Source organism: Misgurnus anguillicaudatus, unplaced genomic scaffold (assembly GCF_027580225.2).
Source record: "Misgurnus anguillicaudatus unplaced genomic scaffold, ASM2758022v2 HiC_scaffold_31, whole genome shotgun sequence".
NCBI classification, from domain to species: domain Eukaryota; kingdom Metazoa; phylum Chordata; class Actinopteri; order Cypriniformes; family Cobitidae; genus Misgurnus; species Misgurnus anguillicaudatus.
Genome location: NW_027395281.1, coordinates 3,766,424 through 3,790,547, shown reverse-complemented (window position 1 = coordinate 3,790,547; position 24,124 = coordinate 3,766,424). Strand labels below are relative to the sequence as shown.

The 24,124-nt window shown below is 40.0% G+C and overlaps 1 protein-coding gene and 1 long non-coding RNA gene across 16 annotated transcripts in view; both read left to right on the top strand.

Annotated features, from left to right (window-relative positions):
• Positions 1-24,124, top strand: part of LOC129454094 (uncharacterized) — a 476,448-nt gene that overhangs the window by 229,214 nt on the left and 223,110 nt on the right. The window lies entirely within an intron of this gene.
• LOC129443567 (uncharacterized) lies at positions 3,967-8,111 on the top strand. Its single transcript, XR_012368506.1, has 4 exons — positions 3,967-4,094; positions 4,656-4,819; positions 5,289-5,405; positions 6,079-8,111. It is a non-coding gene; the product is annotated as an uncharacterized lncRNA (long non-coding RNA).

Sequence of the window (24,124 nt, the reverse complement as noted above, 5' to 3'; positions counted from 1 at the left end):
AAGTGGGACCCACATAGGTCACCTGTATATGTGTTTTGAATAAGGAAACACATATGGGACCCTTTTGGCCAAACCATATGGGTTCAACATGGGGAAACACAATTATTCCCATATAGGCTCTTTATATGGGCTGAAAGTGGGACCCACATAGGTCACCTGTATATGTGTTTTGAATAAGGAAACCCACATGGGACCCTATTGGACAAACCATATGGATACATCATGGGCAAACACAAATATTCCCATATAGGCTCCTTATATGGGCCAAAAGTGGGACCAACATAGGTCACCTGTATATGTCTTTTGAATAAGGAAACACATATGGGACACTTTTGGCCAAACCATATGGTTACAACATGGGCAAACACAATTATTCCCATACAGGCTCCTTATATGGGCTAAAAGTGGGACCCACATAGGTCACCTGTATATGTGTTTTGAATAAGGAAACACATATGGGACCCTTTTGGCCAAACCATATGGGTACAACATGGGCAAACACAATTATTCCCATATAGGCTTCTTATATGGTTTAGAAGTGGGACCCACATAGGTCACCTGTATATGTGTTTTGAATAAGGAAACACATATGGGACCCTTTGGGCCAAGCCATATGGGTAAAACATGGGCAAACACAATTATTCCCATGTAGGCTTCTTATATGGGTCTGAAGTGGGACCCACATAGGTCATGAGTTTATGGGTTTTGAATGAGGATACACATTTGGGACCCTTTCGGCCAAACCATATGGGTACAACATGGGCAAACACAATAATTCCTATAAAGACTCCTTATATGGGCCCAAAGTGGGACCCACATAGGTCATGAGTATATGGATTCTAAATAAGGAAACACTTATGGGACCCTTTCTGTCAAATCATATTAGACCAAAATGGGCAAACACAATCAGTCCCATACAAGCTCCCGACATGGACCCCCATATGTAATTGTCATTTCATGCCCTGTTTTAAACAGGGATCCTGAAAGGTTTATGCCTATGTTTTCAGACTGTCTTACTTCACAAACCATGGTGACGCTAAAAGCAAGACATGTAGCCTAATAGTTTATGAAGTCCCAAAGGACTGCAGGATAACTTCTAAGTAAAGACGGCTGCATCAATGTAACAGAAGCCTTGCATTTTTTACCCAAAGCTTGTATTAGTGCATTTAAAATGTTATTTGTAATATGATGACAAAACATTGCAAAAATTAGTTAGGTTCAGGCTCAGGTTAAAATTTTCCTGCAAGTCTAAAGCGATCTAACATAATTAGCAAAAGTGAGAAAGAGACCATATTCACCGTATTCTGATATCTAGACCAATCAGTTTTCACTGTGGGCAGGCTTACAATCAACCTCTCTCTTCAGCTCAGTAAACCACTGTACAGTAGTTTATTTACAATGTACAGTAAATGACAGAGTGTCCAAAAAAAACACTGGAAAATAATACAATATTTACTTTATTTTTCAAGTACATAAAAGTGTATCTGTGTGTAAACCCTCTGCTTTTAAACAAAACAAAAACATTTGATCCTATCTTTATTTGTTCCTTTTTATCTTATTTTAAATATGTGTAGTTTTTTATAAATATAGGGTCAAAGGAGTTTAAGGTGTCCTTCATAATTGTACATATATTTTATAGCTGTTAAAAGAGCAACCATATTAAAGTAGGCTAATAAACAATATAACACAATATATAATTTATATTGATGATTTAATTATTTTAAATGTATGTTTTTTTTTGCGGGGGCTTGTTGGTGAGCTTCCTTCCCAATCAGTTTTTGTAGGGTGGGATGTCTGAGTGTAATTTTAATAAATTAAACAGTCAAAACTGCACAAAAATCTTTTATTTACATTGTCTCCAATGTTTGCTATACTGAGAGGATTTGTTCATATGTAGAACTAATTTTATGTTTTGATAGATACTAAGTGAATTATCACCATACACCAAAGGCCTCTATCATGCTCTGGCCAGACCTTCAATACTGAAAGTGTTTAGAATGTTTAGCCAACATTAGCCCATTTCACACAGTAATTCCGGAAAATACACGTAAAACGTGTCTGGGTATTTTGCGGGATTAGTTTGATTTTGGTTTGTTCACACAGACAGTCTTTTTCCGGAATCTGTGTGAGCGTTCAGACACATCCCGGATAATTCCCGTATAGACACGTGAGGGTGTGACGTATAATGTACGAGTATTTGACGAGCTCCCTGATTTCTGCTTTGATACAGTTTTCAGACATTTCTCATCGTGATTGTTTATATGCATTTAAAACCCGCATTTTGAGGAGCTGAACGATATTATCTTGTTGGCATGACGTGCGGGTATTTTCGTTTATTATAGCTCAAATGAGCACGTGACGCGATATTCTTTTATGCTGCTGAATGATCTCCGTTTCAACACAGTAAGTAATAAGCTAACTTACATGATATCTGCTTCAGTCCAGTTTGCTGCTATTTCTCGTCGTGAATGTTGTAAATCCCTCATTTTAAAGAGTTGAACCAACTTCATGTTGCCATGACACGCGCGTCCTCACTACGGCACGTGCGTCATTGTTTATGCATCTCATGTATCATTTCCTGATAACTGCTTCAATCTAGTTTGCAACATTTCTCGTGGTGAATGTTTATATGCACGTTATCTCTCGTTGTAAGGAGCTGAACCATAACTTGCGTTGTGATGATGACGCGCGCGTCCTCACTTCGACACGCCCTTTATGGCATTGTTGCGGCTTCTGTTCACACAGAGGGTTACCCGTGTATCTGACTAGGTCCTCTTTCCGGCAACGATCCCAGAAGATTAACGGAACGAGTTTTTGTTCACACAGACCCTTGTCTGGCAATTTTACGGGTATTTTCTGGGACCAGAGGTCTGTGTGAATGAGGTTATTGAGACAAGCTGAGTCATGCTGAGTCCATGAGTTTAGGTCCATGAGAAGAGCATTGAGCAACTAGGCTCTCCTGATTTTGCCAAGTGGTTGATGTCCTCAGGGCAACTTTATGTTGACCCGGGGGTAACATTTCAATCAACCAATCAGATTTCAGAAATAAGTTTACAGTTTGTTTCACCAACTATGGTGTGGTGCAGGGGTGGCTGGTGACTTCTCTTGTGAAGGATTCAAAAATTTGTGTTTGGGGTGTCATGTGTGTTGCTCATCATGTCAAAATATGTGTTTGTTGCGTCATGTGAACCATGTGCATCATGCATCGTGCCTGCTGGACACACATCGAAAGGATTTGTAATTAAAGAGGCGCTCACAAAATACTTGCAAGACACTACACTAAATTCATGCCACACACATGACAGGCTACATGTTGTGATGAGATTTGCATCATGTGCCCTCGATAAAGAAGTCACCACGCGGCCGTCACTGCGTAAATGGCTACTGGATTTTATTTATTTGGGGTCTATGGGCTACAGTTTTCCAAAATATACCCTTATGAAAATTAAATAATTAAATTAAATTAAATGGTTTACTACAGTTTAAAAAAAAAAAACATACTCTAGTAAAACCATGGTTTTGCCAATAGTAGGCCTAATCAATACCAAAAAACATTTTACTGTACCACAAAAAAACATGCTTAATTTTCGTTAGCTATGCTGTCTCTTTTTTCAATGGGCTATTATACTTTCATGTAGAAAATTAACCATGGTTTTACTATAGTTAAAACAAAAACAAAAAACATAATAGAACCATGGTTTTGCTAGTAACCAATACACCAAAAAAACATGTTTACACTTTTACCACAATAAAACCATGGTAAATTTTCGTAAGGGCTATATGCACATTGTGTTTTGGGGTATATTTATGCAGATACAGGCCCATACAAATTCTAAACCGTAGACATTGTGTGTGTGTGTGTGTTTGTGTGTGTGTGTACGTGTATTGCAATAAACTCGAATTATATGTGTATCCTACAGAAAATGCAGTATTAATGCTAAAAAGTGATTTGTCCTGCATCATCACTATGTTGTATTCGTTTAAAAAAACGGCGCCAAGAAAGAAAGGACATGCGCATTGTTCTCCTCCTGAGCCAGTTAACGTAGAGCTGGTACATTGCTGTCTTCACTGGAGTGCTGCAAGCTCGAAGTGTGGTGAGTAGATCTGTTTTATTACAATATATGACATTAAACTGTTGATAAAAAGTATATTCAAGTAGTCAAACATTAAAATATTCTTGGATGTTATTCTAAATCAGTGGCGAAGCTCGCCGGGATAACGTTTGGTGAATGCGTACGGTCGAGGTTGCGAAAATCAACCTTGTGTTTAAATTGTTAGAGTTTTAAAACATTACATTTACTCTGTTAACGTAACATTTACTTAAGAAGCGCTTTAGGATAACAGTTATGGTGGGTATTTTTACTTTTACTCGTAACTCGATGATATTTCTATTGACATGCCCTCAGTTTTGCACGACGCACGATGCAGTACGAAATGCGAACTTCAGATTATTATTATTATTTCATAATTTGCCAAAGCATTTGATTTGTGAATGAATGACTCTTTTGAACGAGTCGGTTCTTCACAAAATATTGCAAATGAATTACTGTTTTGTACCGGGTCGATTCTAAACTAGCTATTGATTGAACGGTTTGAATCAGTTTGAATGATTTGTTCCGTGTGCTGCAAGATCTGAATCATCTGTACATCTGCAGGCTGCAGCACTTCTCGCTCGTAACGTGAAACTTAAAAACACGCCAAGGAGTGGATGCAAGTGAACTATCAATCTACTGAAACAGAAGCGGGAAATGTATTCGAAGACGAAAATGCTCGCGCGACCTGTGCGTCAGACCCGGATAAACGCACGCGAGCTGACAAAGTAAGTTAACGCGCTTTCAGAAATGTTCACTTGAATCACAGCAGGAAGAAAATCCATCGACGATTGGCGTCTGATTCGCTCTAAAAAGTAATGTTTGTTCAGATGTGAGTGCTTTTTGTGACACATTAGTTTGATAATATTAGATAACACGAATTACTGTATTTTTACTCAAGTAAAATATTGACTGCTGTCCCCTCCTATGGAAATCACGTTTTCGTTTGGCTGCATCTAGTAAGAGCACTATTTTGTTTGCTCAGTTTGATCACTGATATCTATTACAAGTTTTAATGTCATTTTGGATGTAGGGAAGCAATTAGGTGCAGCGTTATAACAAGACTATTGACTTCTATGCCTACCTTTACATGAATTTTTTTTTAGCGTACATACTGTATAGTATAGACTTGGTTAGTGAACTTTAACAGTAGCTGTTAACTCATATAATTTTGTCATTTTTATGGATTTTTTTCAGATCCTGAGTAGCTGTTATTCAACATAAACACATTTCCGCACACATGAAGATGGATGACGATAGTTCATCTTAAAATGAAACTTATGTTTATCAGCTTACCCCCAGGCCATCCAAGAGGTAGGTGACTTTGTTTCTTCAGTAGAACACAAATGTAGATTTTTAACTCCAACAGTTTCAGTCTGTCAGTTGTATAAGTGGATGGTAACAAAAACCGAAAGAGAAAAAAAACATGCACAGACAAATCCAAATAAAACCCTGCAGCTCGTGACGACACATCCGTGTCCTACTTAAGACACAAAACCTTCGGTTTGTGCGAGAAACCGAACAGTATTTATATAATTTTTTACCTCTAATACAACATTATCCCCAGAGAAACGGCAGCCCCTACGCCCTCATTCTGTGCACCCGATACAGTAGGTGGCAGTATGCACCTATGAAGTTGTTTTGCAACCCGCTATTAAACATTAGATGAATAAGAAGGTGATGTGTGAATGCGCGTGTTTCATTTTAAGATGAACTATCGCTATAAACAGGCCCATTGGCTGCCTACATATTATAATAAGCTGTTTTAAATTTCAAATGTTCAATGCCTTATTGCACCGAGCCCAACCCGAACATAATTTCTAAATATCTATCCGAACCCGGCCCGTCGGGTACCGTCGGGTCCCGCTGGCTCGGTTCGAGGATCCATCCTTTAATACCCACTGTATGCCAAAGACTGTCATTGTAAAAAGTACAAATGTGCCATTTTTAATATTTCTTTATCTTAAAAATTTATTTGGTTTTGCAGATGCTCTTAAGAACAACGCCCTGATGTCCAAGGTCAACCAGCAAGAAGCTGAGAAGGCACTGCCAAAATGGTTTACTGGGGCAAGGGACAGAGGAGGACAGAGAGCATCAAGAATGCAGAAAAGGATGTCTGTTTGAGAAAGGTTAAAACTACAGTTGTTGATTTGAACTGTTGTAGTTCTTTAATTTTTCTTAAAGGAAAACACAATCATTTTTCAATATTTACCATGTTCTTCCCTCAACTTAGATGAATTAATACAAACCTCTCTTTTCTCAATGTGTGCACTTAAAGGTGGGGTGCACAATTTCTAAAAAAAAACGTTTTGGAAAAGGGAGACAGGCCGACTATCAAAACACACTTGTAGCCAATTAGCAGCATGTCTACTAAATGACATCGTTGCCTGGGTTGCGTATGTGTGGGGCGGGTCTATCAAAAGAAGGTCCAGATTCTATTAGGGTAAGGGTGTGTTTGTTTAGATGATTTCAAATATCAACATTGGCTTTCATGCACCCTGCCTTTATTTGTTGTAAAGTGTGGCGTGAATGTGTTAGCATTTAGCCAAGCACCATTCATTCATTAGGATCCAAACAGGGATGAATTTAATAGCCACCAAACACTTCCATGTTTTCCCTATTCAAAGACTGTTACATGAGTAGTTACACGAGGAAGTATGGTAAAAAATATAACTATATTGTATGGCGGAAGAGCACTTAGTTTGTAGCACTCGACCTTGGGCACAGTAACATCATCACTCCTGACTACTCCCCCTCTTGCTTAAACTACAGTCAACATAACCAACATGCCTGTACTAATGTTAGTACATTGAGCAGACTCTGCGAAATATCAAGTTAAGTTTAAGTGTACGCATTGAGAAAAGAGAGATATGTATTTATTCGGCTAAGTTGATGGAAGAACATAGTAAAATATTGAAAAACTGTGTTTGTAATTATCTTACTTTCATTTACTTTTAAGGGCCCCATTTCAATAATTTTTTAAAGGGGCCATGGCATGAAAATCTGACTTTTTCCATGTTTAAGTACTACAATTGGGTCCCCAGTGCTTCTATCAACCTAGAAAATGTGAAAAAGATCAACCCAGTAACTTCCATTCTCTGCAAGCATGTGAAAAAATAGGTAGTTGAAATTTGGCTCTCCTTATGATGTCAGAAGGAGCTCTTATTATAATAATACCACACCTTAATCTGCACTATCCAACCACAGCACTGCCATTTAGTGCAGAGAGGGAGAGACAGAGAAAAAAATTCACAGCACAATTAAGTTTCAATTTCAACAAACCACCATCATTGTTATCAGTGTTTGAATTTCATCAGCTCATTTGCATTTTAAAGTAGGGATGCACCGAAATGAAAATTCTTGGCCAAAACCGAAAAAAGGAAACCAAGGCCGAAAAACCGAAACACCGAAAGAAATTATTATGCCAATTATAAGTACAATTGCATTTATGGCTATCACTGTGTACTAACTTTACTAGGGGTGTGTGATGGATAAAAAAACCTCACAGTTCGGATCACATTACAGTTTTTGAGGCACAGATCAGATTATTTTTCGGATCAGCAAAAAGCAGGTGGGAAAAAATCTAATAAACAATAAAGAAATTGCAAACATTTACAAAAAAGAACAAAGTTGTACATTAATAAGGTCTGAAATTAGCATTAGGTACAGAAATCAAATTAAATGAATCATAACACAATAAATTAAATGTATTATTATTTTTAGAGCTATTTGTCTCTTTGTCATGGGTTGTTTGATTAACATTAATGACACAGACTTAAGTAGGTTAATCTGACTGTAATCTATACATACACTTAAGACATAAACAAATGTTTTTATTAGAAAAAGAATACTGTGGAGATAATTTTGTTTATATGTGCCCTGTCAATAACAGAGAGATTTTATGTTTGCTTGTTTTTTTTTTTTAAACGCGTTTCTCTCGTATGTGCACTATTAAACGCGCGCGCACACATAGAGAACGAGGGTGGATCCCAAACAGCGCAACAGTCGCTCCACATAAAAACGTTACGTTGTGTTTCGTTGCTTTATTCGCCGAATGTATGTTAATGGATTACAGTATGAGACACATTAGCGCGACTCTCTCTAAAGTTTACACATCAAGACATGCTTAATCTTTGCAGACACGTGCAAACAGCTCGACCGTGAGTGAAACCTGCTTGAGCACGAAGGGGAGGGGTGGGAGACGACTGATCACCGTGAGTGAAACCTAAGCGCTAGTGCACGGATGGGAGGGGCGCAGTTAACATTCATTTTCGGTTGACTTTTTCGGCTGGATTTTTTATTTCGGCCGAAACAGATAATGCCATTTTTGACCGAAAATTTCGGCGACCGAAATTTCGGTGCACCCCTATTTTAAAGGACACACCCAAAACAGCACATTTTTGCACACACCTACAAAGTCGCTATTTTAACATGCTATAATAAATTATTTATATGGTATTTTGAGCTAAAACTTCACATTTGTGCTCTGGGGACACCAAAGATTTATTTGACATCTTAAAAAGGTCTTGTGAAATGGCCCCTTTAAGATGTAAAATAAATCTTTGGTGTCTCCAGAGTACATATATGAAACTCTAGCTCAAAATATCGTATATATAGATAATTTGTTATAGCAAGTTGAAATTGCCACTTTGTAGGTCCAAGCAAAACTGCGTCCTTTAAACGTGTCCTTTAAAATGCAAACACAGATCACAATGATGGTGGTTTGTTGAAATTGAAACTCAGTTGTTCTGTCAATTATTTTTTCTCACTCTCTGCACTAAATGGCAGTGCCATGTTTGGATAGTGCAGATTAAGGAGTGTTATTATTATAATAAGATCCCCTTCTGATATCACAAGGGGAGCCACATTTATATTACCTATTTTTGACATGCTTGCAGCGAACATTTTACCAGGTTTTCATGCTATGGGCCCTTTAAATATAATTTTTTTTCTAATTGTATTCGCAATATACTTATCAAAGTACATACCTCCTTATACTATATATGGTGGCAAGGAAAAATGTGAATCTTTTAGATTTTCATTTTTTTAAAATAATTTTTTCATAAAATGTGATCTGATTTCCATCTAACATAATGTGTCTAAAAAAATAACACAACTTCTGATCTTTTATGTCTTTATTGAACACACTTAGTGGCCAACCACATCAAACGTGTTTATGGAAGTTGCAGGCGCCTTTTTTTGAATGATATTTTTTGGGCAGGGAGCGTTTATGCGTGCCGAACGGCTTGCGGTTTTTGCTGCCAGTCGCAGCACTCGCTTTTGAAGGAGCGCTGAGAGCGGAAAAGCGCACGACGTCATTCGCGTCTTTCCATTTTCCAATCGAATGAGGGGAGAGGCAGGCCTTACGGTGTGGTGAGGGAAGTTTACAGTGCTTTGAAGAACCGGACTCTCTCACTCTCTCCTGCGTGTTTGTGCACCTCTCACCCTCAAACAAGGTCACAGTAAACGCCCTCTTTTTAAAGTTTCTGCTAATATGACAGTTAACAGCAAAAGAGCGCTCACGCTTCAATATTTGGACGTCTCATGTGTATGCCGTTCTTCAAGTCAATCCATAAAATCTCTATTGTGTTGAGGTCTGGGCTTTGACTTGGCCACTCCAAAAGGCGGATTTTGTTTTTCTGAAGCCATTCTCCTCTGGACTTGCTCCGGTGTTTTGGGTCTTTGTCCTGTTGCATCACCCAGACATTCCTCCTACAGACATTCACACATTATCCTGAAGAATTGTCTGATAAACTTGGGAATTTATCTTCCCCTCAATGATTGCAAGCTGGCCATACCCTGATGCAGCAAAGCAGGCCCAAATCAACAGGTCTTCTCCATAATACTTTACAGTTGGGATGATGTTTTCATAATGATATTGCGTGCCCTTTCTATGCCAGATGTAGTGCTGTGTGTTTTTCCAAATAGTTCAATCTCGTTTCATTAGTCCACAAAACATTTTGCCAAATACCACTGTTGGAATGTCAATTTGTTCTTTTGCAAATTTCAGGCGTGCAGCAATGTTCTTTTTAGTACTGTAATTAGTGACTTCCTTTGGTGTCCTGCCGTGAATACACTGCTTGTTCAGTGTTTTACGTGTTGTAGACTCAAATACAGAGAGTTCCAATAATGCCTTCAAATCTTTGCCTGTCATTCTGGGTTGTTTCTATACCTCATTAAAGGAATAGTCTACTCATTTTCAATATTAAAATATGTTATTACCTTAACTAAGAATTGTTGATACATCCCTCTATCATCTGTGTGCGTGCACGTAAGCGCTGGAGCGCGCTGCGACACTTCGATAGCATTTAGCTTAGCCCCATTCATTCAATGGTACCATTTAGAGATAAAGTTAGAAGTGACCAAACACATCAACGTTTTTCCTATTTAAGAGGAGTAGTTAAACGAGCAAGTTTGGTGGTACAAAATAAAACGTAGCGCTTTTCTAAGCGGATTTAAAAGAGGAACTATATTTTATGGCGTAATAGCACTTTTGGGAGTACTTCGACTCGCCTGAAAAGTCCGCTCCCCTTCTCACTCTCATAATGGGAGAGGGAGGGTGTTACTGCGCCGAGTCGAAGTACTCCCAAAAGTGCTATTACGCCATAAAATATAGTTCCTCTTTTAAATCCGCTTGAAAAGCGCTACGTTTTATTTTGTACCACCAAACTTGCTCGTTTAACTACTCCTCTTAAATAGGAAAAACGTTGATGTGTTTGGTCACTTCTAACTTTATCTCTAAATGGTACCATTGAATGAATGGGGCTAAGCTAAATGCTATCGAAGCGTCGCAGCGCGCTCCAGCGCTTACGTGCACGCACACAGATGATAGAGGGATGTATCAACAATTCTTAGTTAAGGTAATAACATATTTTAATATTGAAAATGAGTAGACTATTCCTTTAATGAGTCTTCGTGGTGCTCTTAGTGTCATTTTGACTGGGTGTCCATCTCTTGGTAGAGTAGCAACAGTCCCAAAGCATCTCCATTTGTAGATTGTATGTCTGTAGACTGGTGAATTTCTACAGTCTTTGACATAACTTTTAACCCTTTCGAGCTCCATGTAAAGCAACAATTCTTGATTAAAGCTCTTTTGATAGCTCTTTTTGGTGAGGCATGGCCCATATAAAAAAATGAACTCCAAAAGTAAACTTTAAAGTAGCTGTAGTCCACACCTCCAAATACATTATCTTAAAGAGACTCCAGGTGTGATAAAACCTGACTCCATTTTGCTTTTTCGAGGTCTCGTTCGCTTAAAAGTTCACATACTTTTTTCACAAGCACTATGAGTTTTTAGGTTGTTCTTAAATAATTCTGTTCTTTCATGTCTTTATTGTTTTGTTTTTTTAGAACCATTATGTTTGTCAATACCCTTGACTTGATGAAGACCAGATCACATTTTATGACAAATTTATTTAGAAAGCTATGAAATTCCAAAAGGTTAATATACTTTATCTTGTTACTGTATTTCTTGAAGGACATACTTCTTTTCAAAACACTCAAGACTCTAAAAGGTTCTAAAATAGTTTTGTGCCATTGTAACAAATGTGGCATGATGGTTAGTTAAATAAAAATGGAATTTGAAAGGATTTCAGTGTCACTGTGTGCTTTACTTCTTTCTGCCCTGTTAATACAGGGCGTCATCACACTCCTCTCATTACAATACGCTAACTGGATAACACTGGATATGTCTTATTGAATATGCAGTTTACTAAAATAATGTATTTACCTGCAACAAATTAATTACAGCCTAACTATAGTTATTGTATTTACTAGCTGCTGACCTAGGATTTATAGTTATAATTTTAAAGAAATCTATATTTTGCTGTACCTTTTGTTGTGAATTGTGTCTTTTGGGGTATTTTTTGTCTAAATATAGTCAAGGGGGTTGTATGATTCTTTGGTTCACAACTTCCTATTCTGAAAGTTTGATCAATTCTGCAACAAATGTATTTATGGTAACAGACTCAAAAAGTTTTTCTTGTGTAGTTTAATGCAAGTTCAGACTAACATTTTAATTTTTTTGGTTTAACCTCTGCCACAGCTTTTCAAAGCTGAAACTCATGTAGATGTAGCAGAAACGCATACAATCCCACCAGCAACCCAGATTTTAGATCAGGTAGTCTTCGTGTAGCACCCATTTAGAGCTGTAAGATGGGTCCCAGATGGGTTTTGCTTATGTTGTACATTTGGGAACTACCTTAAAACCGAGTAAAATCCTGCATATAACCTACATGGGCAATTGACAAGGGGCAAACATGGAACCCACGGACAATCTCACTTACAACCCATATTTCATGACCATGTTGTCCCTATGTAGTACCCACATAAAACTCAAATCTGGGCCCAACATGGGCATTATGCATATTGCCCAATTGGGGCCCACCAAACACCCAGTGAAATCCTGCAGATAACCTATATGGGTAATTGACAAGGGGCAAACATGGAACCCGCGGACAATCCCACTTACAACCCATATTTCATGACCATGTTGTCCCCATGTAGTACCCACATAAAACTCAAATCTGGGCCCAACATGGGCATTATGCATATTGCCCAATTTGGGCCCACCAAACACCCAGTGGAATCCTACAGATAACCTACATGGGTAATTGACAAGGGGCAAACATGGAACCCGCGGACAATCCCACTTACAACCCATATTTCATGACCATGTTGTCCCCATGTAGTACCCACATAAAACTCAAATCTGGGCCCAACATGGGCATTATGCATATTGCCCAATTGGGGCCCACCAAACACCCAGTGGAATCCTACAGATAACCTACATGGGTAATTGACAAGGGGCAAACATGGAACCCGCGGACAATCCCACTTACAACCCATATTTCATGACCATGTTGTCCCTATGTAGTACCCACATAAAACTCAAATCTGGGCCCAACATGGGCATTATGCATATTGCCCAATTGGGTCCCACCAAACACCCAGTGGAATCCTACAGATAACCTACATGGGTAATTGACAAGGGGCAAATATGGAACCCGTGGACAATCCCACTTACAACCCATATTTCATGACCATGTTGTCCCCATGTAGTACCCACATAAAACTTAAATCTGGGCCCAACATGGGCATTATGCATATTGCCCAATTGGGGCCCACCAAACACCCAGTGGAATCCTACAGATAACCTACATGGGTAATTGACAAGGGGCAAACATGGAACCAGCGGACAATCCCACTTACAACCCATATTTCATGACCATGTTGTCCCTATGTAGTACCCACATAAAACTCAAATCTGGGCCCAACATGGGCATTATGCATATTGCCCAATTGGGGCCCACCAAACACCCAGTGGAATCCTACAGATAACCTACATGGGTAATTGACAAGGGGCAAATATGGAACCCGTGGACAATCCCACTTACAACCCATACTTCATGACCATGTTGTCCCTATGTAGTACCCATATAAAACTCAAATCTGGGCCCAATATGGGTGTCGTGCATGTTGCCCAGGTGGGGCCCACCTAGTAGCAAGTGCAATCCTGCATGAAATCCATGTGGGCAACTGGCATGAGGCCATTATGGAACCCGCGGACAATCCTATATAGGGCCCATTTTTCAGCCCAGTTCATACCCATATGGGCCCTATATACAAATGTTGGCTGGGTATAGCCATTTCACTGACGATAGGCTACTTCCTGTATGGAGTTTTGGCGCCCCTTAGTGACCCTGAAGCGAAATTTCAAAATCTGTTCGATAATTATTTACCTACTCACTCCACAGATTGCTCCTGCATTGGAACAGTTCCGATCGGGTGAAAAACCTAGGACTAGTTCATTTTGGCTTGAAATGTATAATATGCAAATTAGCGAAAATTTGCATACCAGAAATGAAATCGGAGATATACATTTTTTAAGTTTGGAGCTAAGGATTACAATGACACCAAACACTTGAGTGTCTGATGTCCGGTTTAAGAGTAATGATCCCCAACGCGTCGGGTATTGCTATAGCGCCACCTATGGGCCGATTTGGCTGATTCACTGTATCTGAGTAGCGAGCTGATATACAACCAGTTGACCAAGTGGTAAGTTTCTACGACTTACGGTTTGTGCTGGGCAACGTGTTTTATGGCGGAAAAATAATAATAATAATAATAATAAATATAGCTGCAAGCAGCAAATGCCGGGTTTCGAGCATTAAAGCACGTCAAAAACGTCAGACGTCGCTTACCAGGCTGAGGAGTTGCACCCGAATACAGACACAATGAATGATAGACCACCTTGCTCCAGAAAAACGAAAGAGATGGTCAAAAACGGATCATACAGACTATTTATGCTTACACACATGTGCACCTGTAAGACAAACATGTAATGTCCTTAATGTGAAGTTATAAGGATAATTTGTTAACGAGAATTAGTTATTCAGATTTATACGGAAACATACAATTGGTCATCAATGGTTCAAACAGACTGCGGACGTGCATATACGACACAAACAGCAGCGCAGCAGACCGCAAATACTTACAGTGAACAGCACATCGAAGATGTCAGAAGTCGTCGACCAGGCTGATCCAGCATCCACAAAAACGAAAGAGATGGTCAGAAACAGTTCATACAGACTATGTATGCTTAAACACACGTGCACCTATAGGACAAACATGTCACGTGCTTAATGTGAAGTCATTCGCTTGGGTTCAAGCGATTTGGGACCTTAAGAGCTTTAAGGGCATGCCTGTGTAGATTTGCTGCATTGTACAAAATAAATGATGAAAAGTAAGCTACCAGACACACGTGTTCATAGTTGTCAGCAAAAAAAGGTGCTATCATTCAATGAAATGTCTCCCTCTCTTCTCACGGAACATTGACAAACAGAACACTGAAAGAAATGTTTGTGGTGCTTGCAGTGGCAAAACTCGGGTCACAAAATGTTAAAATAGTGTTAATGAGTCAAAATAGCCGAACCCCATGTCTCTAAGATGTTCTGAAACAGAGATACAGCTCTTGCTAAATGGTTGCTAGGGTATTCTCATTGGTGGCTAGGGAGTGAACTGCAATCCACCAATGATTATTCTCAAAGCCATGAAAGGCAAAATCTATGATGACTCATGATTTTAAATGTAAGGTTGCAGTATTTTTAAGTGAAAATAACAAATAACCACTTGGTGGCGCTATGACAAACTCGTGCATGCAACCTCGGGTCATGACTGTGTTACATGTAGCTAGTATCACGGCTATTCACTTTAGTTATGAAGAAACAGTTGTATGACCATTGGGCTCACTCAATGTCAACTAGTGGTGTAGGCAAACAATTTTTTTGTATTGCCTCAGACTCTGCTCAGACATCAGCATATAAAATCTGGTAAAAAATGTCATTTCGTTGCGGAGTTATAACCATTTATGTGTAAAAACATATAATTTGGAGATAATTTTTCGTTTTTTGCAATTTTCGGCCATTTCTGATGGAAATTTTAACATAATGCCAATAGAGTTTTTTGTTCAGAAGGTAAAGTTAATTTCTTCCTATGGTCGTTTCGAGTCGATCGGAATAACCCTCGCGGAGTTATTCGCTCGTGTTTTGTAAGCGCTATTTTTGCTGTGCAGAACTGACTGTAAGGCGAAATCTGGCATGATTGGTATCGTTGGACTCGGAAACAATTCAGGATGCTAAAAAAACAACTCCCATGAAAATCTTTTCACCACAGATAAAGTTATAGGCATGAAAGTTGTAACCATTGCATAATCACAGTATTTAGTGCCTTTTTCCCAGTTATAGCGCCATCTAGTGTCTGATCGGTGAGCTTTTTATATCACGACCTTAGACCGATGGCCTACACATATGATTCAAGCCCCATGATGATATCTCAAACGCCTCTCGAGCTATGGCCGTTTAAATGTTTTAAGCTCCGCCCAGTTCGGTTCTTGGCCACTGCTTGCGTGTTTGAATACAAATTTCAACTTTTTTTTGATAATTATTCATATTCACACTCCACAGAATCAATCAGCCTTGGTTAGGTTCGGATCGGGCGAAAAACCTAGGACTAGTTCGCAAAAGTATGTTTGAATGTTATCGTCAATAACTAACGAACCGTTTGATTGACAGCAATGCTTCAAGAGGCAAAGTTTTTCATCATGAGACGATCTATCATATGATGTCATGTTTGTGTATGTATGTCAAACGTACCGTGATACAGGCACCGAAATACGGTATTACGCCCCCCTAGTGGCCAAATTACACCATAATTCTTACAAGCCTTCAGGAGCAGTAAACAAAGAAGCACAGTACGTTTCGTTCCGATCGACCTTTGTTAACCCTGTCAAATCAGTCCTCAACCTTCATTGGCTGATGACGGCCATGTTTTTGGAGATACGCCAATGTCCTTCTAGACCCTCATGGTACATTGCACAAAGACACACCATACCAAATATTAAGTGTATCGGGCTAACGGTTGTGTAATAATAGCCATTCCTGTACTCAAGCCGATTATAGCGCCACCTAGTGGCCAAAATCGCCATCTTTTGTACTGTGACCCCGGAGTGAGCTGGGACACATGTGTACCAAACCTTGTTAAGATATCTCAAACCGTTCACCAGTTATAGCCATTTCAGTGATGGTAGGCTACTTCCTGTATGGAGTTTTGGCGCCCCTTAGTGACCCTAAAGAGAAATTTCAAACTCTGTTCGATAATTATTTACCTACTCACTCCACAGATTTCTCCTGCATTGGAAACGTTCCGATCGGGCGAAAAACCTAGGACTAGTTCATTTTGGCTTGAAATGTATATTATGCAAATTAGTGGAAAAATTTGCATACCGGAAATGAAATAGAGGTGATACATATTTTAAGTTTGGAGCCAGGGATTACAATGATACCAAACACTTGAGTGCATGATGTCCGGTTTAGGAGTTATGAGCCATAACGCGTCGGGCATTGCTATAGCGCCACCTATGGGCCGATTTGGCTGATTCACTGTATCTGAGTAGCCTGCTAATATACAACCAGTTGACCAAGTGGCAAGTTGCTACGACTTACGGTTTGGGCTGGGCAACGCGTTTTACCGTGGAAAAATAATAATAATAATAATAAAACAGACAAATACAATAGGTTTTCAGCACTTCGTGCTCGAAACCCTAATAAAACAGACAAATACAATAGGTTTTCAGCACTTCGTGCTCGAAACCCTAATTAAAGCTGCAAGCAGCATTTGCCGGGTTTCGAGCATTAAGGCACGTCAAAGATGTCACACGTCGTCGACCAGGCTGATCCAGCATCCACAAAAACGAAAGAGATGGTAAGAAACGGTTCATACAGACTATGTATGCTTAAACACACGTGCACCTATAGGACCTATAGGAGTTATCAGCAATAACTCACGAACCGTTTGATTGACAGCAACGCTTCAAGAGGAAAGTTGTTCACCATGGGCAGATCTATCATATGATGTCATGTTTGTGTGTGTATGTCAAACGTCACGTGATATAGGCACCGAAATATGTTATTACGCCCCCTAGTGGCCAAATGACACCTTAATTCTTACAGACCTTCAGGAGCAGTACACGAAGAAGCACAGTGCGTTTCGTTCCGATCGATCTTCGTTAACCCTGTCAAATCAGTCCTCAACCTTCATTGGCCAATGACGGCCATGTTTTTGAAGATACGCCAATGTCCTTTCAGACCCTCATGGTACATTGCAAAAAGACACACCATACCAAATATTGAGAGTATCGGGCAAACGGTTGTGTAGTAATAGCCATTCCCGAGCTCAAGCCTGTTATAGTGCCACCTAGTGGCCAAAATCTGCATCTTTTCTACTGTGTCCCCGGAGTGAGCTGGTCCATATTTCTACAAAACCTCGTTAAGATATCTCAAACCGTTCACGAGTTATAGCCATTTCAGTGACGATAGGCTACTTCCTGTATGGAGCTTTGGCGCCCCTTAGTGACCCTCAAGCGAAATTTCAAAATCTGTTCGATAATTATTTACCTACTCCCTCCACAGATTTCTCCTGCATTGGAACGATTCCGCTCGGGCAAAAAACCTAGGAGTAGTTCGCAAAAGTAGGATTTGAAGGTTATCACCAATAACTCACGAACCGTTTGATTGACAGCAACGCTTCAAGAGGCAAAGTTGTTCAACATGGGCAGATCTATCATATGATGTCATGTTTGTGTGTGTATGTCAAACGTCACGAGATACAGGCACCGAAATATGGTATTACGCCCCCTAGTGGCCAAATGACACCGTAATTCTTACAGACCTTCATGAGCAGTACACGAAGAAGCACAGTGCGTTTCGTTCCGATCGACCTTCGTTAACCCTGTCAAATCAGTCCTCAACTTTCATTGGCCGATGACGGCCATGTTTTTGGAGATACGCCAATGTCCTTCCAGACCCTCATGGTACATTGCACAAAGACACACCATAGCAAATATTAAGTGTATCGGGCTAACGGTTGTGTAGTAATAGCCATTCCCGAGCTCAAGCCTGTTATAGCGCCACCTAGTGGCCAAAATCTGCATCTTTTTTACTGTCACACCGGAGTGAGCTGGTACACATGTGTACCAAACCTCGTTAAGATATCTCAAACCGTTCACGAGTTATATCCATTTCAGTGACGATAGGCTACTTCCTGTGTGGAGTTTTGGCGCCCCTTAGTGACCCTGAAGCGAAATTTCAAATTCTGTTCGATAATTATTTACCTACTCACTCCACAGATTTCTCCTGCGTTGGAACGATTCCGATCGGGCGAAAAAACCTAGGACTAGTTCATTTTGGCTAGAAATGCATATTATGCAAATTAGCGAAAAATTTGCATACCGGAAATGAAATCGGAGATATACATTTTTTAAGTTTGGAGCCAGGGATTACAATGGTACCAAATACTTGAGTGTCTGATGTCCGGTTTAGGAGTTATGAGCCCCAACGCGTCGGGCATTGCTATAGCGCCACCTATGGGCCGATTTGGCTGATTCACTGTATCTGAGTAGCGAGCTGATATACAACCAGTTGACCAAGTGGCAAGTTTCTACGACTTACGGTTTGTGCTGGGCGACGCGTTTTATGGCGGAAAAATAATAATAATAATAATAATAATTAAAGCTGCAAGCAGCATTTGCCGGGTTTCGAGCATTAAGGCACGTCAAAGACGTTACACGTCGTCGGCCAGGCTAATCCAGCATCCACAAAAACGAAAGAGATGGTCAGAAACAGTTCATACAGACTATGTATGCTTAAACACACGTGCACCTATAGGACAAACATGTCACTTGCGTAATGTGAAGTCATTCGCTTGGGTTCAAGCGATTTGGGACCTTAAGAGCTTTAAGGGCATGCGTGTGTAGATTTGCTGCATTGTACAAAATAAATGATGAAAAGTAAGCTACCAGACACACGTGTTCATAGTTGTCAGCAAAAAAGGTGCTATCATTCAGTGAAATGTCTCCCTCTCTTCTCACGGAACATTGACAAACAGAACACTGAAGGAAATGTTTGTGGTGCTTGCAGTGGCAAAACTCGGGTCACAAAATGTTAAAATAGTGTTAATGAGTCAAAATAGCCGAACCCCATGTCTCTAAGATGTTCTGATACAGGGATACAGCTCTTGCTAAATGGTTGCTAGGGTATTCTCTTTGGTTGCTAGGGAGTGAACTGCAATCCACCAATGATTATACTCAAAAACCATGAAAGGCACAATCTATGATGACTCATGATTTTAGATGTAAGGTTGCACTATTTTTAAGTGAAAATAACAAATAACCACTAGGTGGCGCTATGACAAACTCGTGCATGCAACCTCGGGTCATGACTGTGTTACATGTAGCTAGAATCATGGCTATTCACTTTATTTTAGTAAAGAAACAATTGTATGACCATTGGGCTCACTCAATGTCAAAGGTTTTGTTCAATTATGAGGCCAACTAGTGGTGTAGGCAAACAATTTTTTTTTATTGCCTCAGACTCTGCTCAGACATCAGCGTATCAAATCTGGAAAAAAAATGTCATTTCGTTGCGGAGTTATAACCATTTATGTGTAAAAAACATATAATTTGGAGATAATTTTTCGTTTTTTGCAATTTTTGGCCATTTCTGATGGAAATTTTAACATAACGCCAATAGAGTTTTTTGTTCAGAAGGTAAAGTTAATTTCTTCCTATGGTCGTTTCGAGTCGATCGGAATAACCCTCGCGGAGTTATTCGCGCGTGTTTTGTAAGCGCTATTTTTGCTGTGCAGAACTAACGGTAAGGCGAAATCTGGCATGATTGGTATCGTAGGACTCGGAAACAATTCAGGATGCTAAAAAAACAACTCCCATGAAAATCTCTTCACCACAGATAAAGTTATAGGCAAGAAAGTTGTAACCATTGTATAATCACAGTATTTAGTGCCATTTTCCCAGCTATAGCGCCATCTAGTGTCTGATCGGCGAGCTTTTTATATCACGACCTTAGACCGATGGCCTACACATATGATTCAAGCCCCATGATGATATCTCAAACGCCTCTCGAGTTATGGCCGTTTAAATGTTTTAAGCTCCGCCCGGTTCGGTTCTTGGCCACTCCTTGCGTGTTTGAATACAAATGTCAACTTTTTTTTGATAATTATTCATATTCACACTCCACAGAATCAATCAGCCTTGGTTAGGTTCGGATCGGGCGAAAAACCTAGTACTAGTTCGCAAAAGTAGGTTTTGAAGGTTATCGCCAATAACTCACGAACCGTTTGATTGACAGCAACGCTTCAATAGGCAAAGTTGTTCACCAGGGGCAGATCTATCATATGATGTCATGTTTGTGTGTGTATTTCAAACGTCATGTGATACACGCACCGAAATATGGTATTACGCCCCCTAGTGGCCAAATGACACCGTAATTCTTACAGACCTTCAGGAGCAGTACACAAAGAAGCACAGTGCGTTTCGTTCCGATCGACCTTCGTTAACCCTGTCAAATCGGTCCTCAACCTTCATTGGCCGACGACGGCCATGTTTTTGAAGATACGCCAATGTCCTTCTAGACCCTCATGGTACATTGCACAAAGACATACAATACAAAATATTAAGTGTATCGGGCTAACGGTTGTGTAGTAATAGCCATTCCCGATCTCAAGCCTGTTACAGCGCCACCTAGTGGCCAAAATCCGCATCTTTTTTACTGTGATCCCGGAGTGAGCTGGTACATATGTGTACCAAACCTCGTTAAGATATCTCAAACCGTTCACGAGTTATAGCCATTTCAGTGACGATAGGCTACTTCCTGTATGGAGTTTTGGTGCCCCCTAGTGACCCTGAAGCGGAATTTCAAATTCTGTTCGATAATTATTTACCTACTCACTCCACAGATTTCTCCTGCATTGGAACGATTCCGATCGGGCGAAAAACCTAGGACTAGTTCATTTTGGCTTGAAATGCATATTATGCAAATTAGCGAAAAAATTTGCATACCGGAAATGAAATCGGAGATATACATTTTTTAAGTTTGGAGCCAGGGATTACAATGATACCAAACACTTGAGTGTTGGATGTCCGGTTTAGGAGTTATGAGCCCCAACGCATCGGGCATTGCTATAGCGCCACCTATGGGCCGATTTGGCTGATTCACTGTATCTGAGTAGCCTGCTAATATACAACCAGTTGACCAAGTGGCAAGTTTCTACGACTTACGGTTTGTGCTGGGCGACGCGTTTTATGGCGGAAAAATAATAATAATAATAATAAATATAGCTGCAAGCAGCAATTGCCGGGTTTCGAGCATAAAAGCACATCAAAAACGTCAGACGTCGCTGACCAGCTGAGGAGTTACACCCGAACACAGCCACAATGACTGATAGACCACCTCGCTCCAGACAAAACAAAAGAGATGGTCAAAAACAGATCATACAGACAATGTATGCTTACACACACGTACACCTATAGGACAAACATGTAACGTCCTTAATGTGACGTTATGAGGATAATTTGTTAACGAGAATGAGTTATTCTGCAGCGCAGCAGACCACAAAGACCTACAGTGGACAGCAAACACAGCTGCAAAGATTATGCTTGACATATTTAATGTCCTCCTGAATTGTGTTCTGGTAACCCCAGGACTAAGTGTAAGGCGAAACTTGGCATGTTTCTTATCGTTGGACTCTGCAACAATTCAGGACTCCTATGAAACAAGTCCCATTAAAATACGTTGACTATTGGCGTGTAAAATATGCATCGGACCACTAGGTGGCGCTGCAAACGAAACTGTGCATACTCCCTCAGGTCCTGACTACCATCACAATTACCAAGCACAGTGTCATTACGCATAGGTTTTTTGAAGATACAACCTTGAATACATTAACATTTTAAGTAAATTTTGGTTTTTCCCATTTTTTGACCATTTCTGATGAAAATTTTAATATAACACCAATAAAGCTTTTTGTTCAGAAGGTAAAGTAAGGTTCTTCCTATGGTGTTTTCGAGTGGATAGGATTTACGGTTACGAAGATATTAGTGATTGTTTTTTATGAGCTAAAACGCAGCTCTGGTCGAACGGTAACTCAAAACCTGTCATGCTTGGTATCATAGGATTCGAAAACAATTCAGGATCATACAAAAACAACGACCATGAAAATGTGTTGATCACAGATAAAGTTATAGGCTTATATACGTGTAACCGTTGCATAATCACAGTATTTAGTGCCATTTTCCCCGTTATAGCGCCATCTAGTGTCCGATCGGCAAGCTTTTTATATCACGACCTTAGACCGATGGCCTACACATATAATTCAAGCCCCATGATGATATCTCAAACACCTCTCGAGTTATGGCCGTTTAAATGTTTTAAGCTCCGCCCAGTTCGGTTTTTGGCCACTCCTTGCGTGTTTGAATACAAATTTCAACTTTTTTTTGATAATTATTAATATTCACACTCCACAGAATCAATCAGCCTTGGTTAGGTTCAGATCGGGCGAAAAACCTAGGACTAGTTCGCAAAAGTAGGTTTGAACGTTATTGCCAATAACTAACGAACCGTTTGATTGACAGCAACGCTTCAAGAGGCAAAGTTTTTCGTCATGAGCCGATCTATCATATGATGTCATGTTTGTTTGTGTATGTCAAACGTCACGTGATACAGGCACCGAAATACGGTATTACGCCCCCTAGTGGCCAAATGACACCATAATTCTTACAGGCCTTCAGGAGCAGTACACGAAGAAGCACAATGCGTTTCGTTTCGATCGACCTTTGTTAACCCTGTCAAATCAGTCCTCAACATTCATTGGCCGATGACGGCCATGTTTTTGGAGATACGCCAATGTTCTTCCAGACCCTCATGGTACATTGCACAAAGACACAACATACCAAATATTAAGTGTATCGGGCTAACGGTTGTGTAGTAATAGCCATTCCCGATCTCAAGCCTGTTACAGCGCCACCTAGTGCCCATAATCCGCATCTTTTTTACTGTAATCCCGGAGTGAGCTGGTACATATGTGTACCAAACCTCGTTAAGATATCTCAAACCGTTCTCGAGTTATAGCCATTTCAGTGACGATAGGCTACTTCCTGTATGGAGTTTTGGTGCCCCCTAGTGACCCTGAAGCGGAATTTCAAATTCTGTTCGATAATTATTTACCTACTCACTCCACAGATTTCTCCTGCATTGGAACGATTCCGATCGGGCGAAAAACCTAGGACTAGTTCATTTTGGCTTGAAATGCATATTATGCAAATTAGCGAAAAAATTTGCATACCGGAAATGAAATCGGAGATATACATTTTTTAAGTTTGGAGCCAGGGATTACAATGATACCAAACACTTGAGTGTATGATGTCCGGTTTAGGAGTTATGGGCCGAAACGCGTCGGGCATTGCTATAGCGCCACCTATGGGCCGATTTGGCTGATTCACTGTATCTGAGTAGCCTGCTAATATACAACCAGTTGACCAAGTGGCAAGTTTTTACGACTTACGGTTTGTGCTGGGCGATGCGTTTTATGGCGGAAAAATAATAATAATAATAATAATAATTAAAGCTGCAAGCAGCATTTGCCGGGTTTCGAGCATTAAGGCACGTCAAAGATGTCACACGTCG